Genomic DNA, 2415 nt, shown 5'->3' with positions numbered 1-2415 from the left:
AAAAGCCAGATACTGTCAGTTTGTACATGTTTATTATATTTTTAGAGAAAAGCCAGATACTGTCAGTTTGTACATGTTTATTATATTTTTAGAGAAAAGCCAGATACTGTCAGTTTGTACATGTTTATTATATTTTGAATTGCCAAGGTATTTAATTTCTTCATATAAAGTTTTTTTTATTGATTTTTACACTAGTCAGACTTTAAATAATACTTTGATCTTTGTGTTGTATTTTCCTGTGCCAACTTTTACAATAACTAAAATTAAAAGTTTACACTAAATTATTATTGTATGGTTGATTTAATATGGTTGTAAAACTTAAGTTATTATTTGAAAAATGTAAATTAAATATACAGTTTTATATGTTTGTTAGTATCAGAGTCCATGCATCTCTTGTACCCTTTCTTTATTTGCTTTTCGTTCAAGGTTTGTGAGACATGAAGTGTATGCATGCATGAACTATAAAAAGATATTCCTGTTTACTTTATGAGATAATTTTCTCAAACCTGTAGCATGCAGTTGTTCATCATAAACCTGAGATGATAGCTTATATTATATATATTTATGTGTTCCACATTTCTTATTAAAAGTCTTGACATACTGTGGCATTTAGTTGTATTATGTGAATTATGCTTTGGTCAATTTCCATTATGTATTCTATATAGTGCTCAACTAAGAAGTGCAGGTTCACACCATATCAACCCAAATAGTTTAGTTATAAAGATACCTAAGATCTTGGATACAGCATGGTATAGGTTTTATTTATGCATGTGTATACCTTTCTCTCTTATAGCAAAAAGCTGTTTGTAGTTGTTTAGCTTGAAATCTGGATTTAGTATTATATTTTTATGCTTTGTGGATAAACTGTGGTATGAAACACAGTTGCTTATACTGCTTAACAAAGGTCATACCATGAGAAGCTAAGAAGTACAGTTTTCAATCCTCTCATCAGCCCAGTGATAAAGAATTGAAAGCTTTATCTGTTTTTAGATATAAACAGAGGTTACATTATTTTCTATAGAAGACTAGTAATACCTTGTTAGTAGTGTTATTCAGAAAAACTTAAAAGTAAGAGAGATCTTCTGCATATGTAAAACTGTTGATATAGGATGAAAATAATGTGTGTTCTCTATGGTTAAGTCTCGGATATTTCTTATTGTTATGTCTGTGTTCGCTTGTTAATTTTCCGTAGAAGTTATTTCCAAGAAACTTCAGCGATACAAGTCCTTTCTTAAATAAAACTAGTTTATTCCCTCTCAATACAACTGTGCAATACACTTAACCACCTGCTAGAATTCACAACGATTCACGCACTTCACTACCGCACTTGACTCAGTTGTCAGTCTCCGTCTCTGCCTGTCTGCAATTCTAATCCCGATTAATTGTCTGGCGCACTTATATACAAGAATAGAGGGTGCCTAGCAAATACTGGATTATTCGTGATGTTCCCTGATCTTTCTAGAACTCATTATGTGTTACCGGCGTCACTTGACTTCTGCTGTCGTAACATTATATTATTTAATAATTAACCCACACCTTTACCAGCGTCACTTGACTTCCGCTGTCGTAACATTATATTATTTAACAATTAACCCACACCTTTTGTAAAAAGAAAAGTTTAAGTGGACAGATTTTCTTTTGTGTTTCTGTATTACATAGAAGTATATTAAACATCTAAATAATTAGGATTAACTTTTTTAAATGACAAACAATTAAAAGGACAGGCTATTTTATCAAAGTCTTCATTAAATAAGATCAATAGGATACTTTTAACCTTTTTTTTTATTGATGACCATACCGATATATTGCATTATATGAGATTTGATTAATTACACAAGTATATAGACATTTGTGATTCCCTGGATTTAAATGGATCTTGAAAGGTTTGATATTTTATTGAAAACATGATCCAGTTTATATGTTCTACTGGTTCATTGGAAGCTTGTAATGTTTGTTGAAAACATGATCCAGCTTATATGTTCTACTGGTTGATTGGAAGCTTTGATATTTGTTGAAAACATGATCCAGTTTATATGTTCTACTGGTTGACTGGAAGCTTGTAAGGTTTGTTGAAAACATGATGAACCAGCTTATATGTTCTACTGGTTGATTGGAAGCTTGTAAGGTTTGTTGAAAACATGATCCAGCTTATATGTTCTACTGGTTGATTGGAAGCTTGTAAGGTTTGTTGAAAACATGATGAACCAGTTTATATGTTCTACTGTTTGACTGGAAGCTTGTAAGGTTTGTTGAAAACATGATCCAGTTTATATGTTCTACTGGTTGATTGGAAGCTTGTAAGGTTTGTTGAAAACATGATGAACCAGTTTATATGTTCTACTGTTTGACTGGAAGCCTGTAAGGTTTGTTGAAAACATGATCCAGTTTATATGTTCTACTGGTTGATTGGAAGTT

General features: G+C 31.4%; 1 long non-coding RNA gene across 1 annotated transcript in view; it reads right to left on the bottom strand.

Moving 5' to 3' along the window:
• LOC111083870 overlaps positions 1–2415 on the bottom strand; it is an 11712-nt gene that overhangs the window by 3079 nt on the left and 6218 nt on the right. The window contains exon 3 of the long non-coding RNA XR_002609289.1: positions 1494–1498. This is a non-coding gene — a long non-coding RNA (uncharacterized LOC111083870). The remainder of the gene's footprint in view (positions 1–1493; positions 1499–2415) is intronic.

The sequence above is a fragment of the Limulus polyphemus genome, unplaced genomic scaffold (genome assembly GCF_000517525.1).
Source record: "Limulus polyphemus unplaced genomic scaffold, Limulus_polyphemus-2.1.2 Scaffold11746, whole genome shotgun sequence".
Taxonomy (NCBI): domain Eukaryota; kingdom Metazoa; phylum Arthropoda; class Merostomata; order Xiphosura; family Limulidae; genus Limulus; species Limulus polyphemus.
Note: the sequence above shows the minus strand (reverse complement) of the source record. Positions and strands in the feature narration are given on the sequence as shown.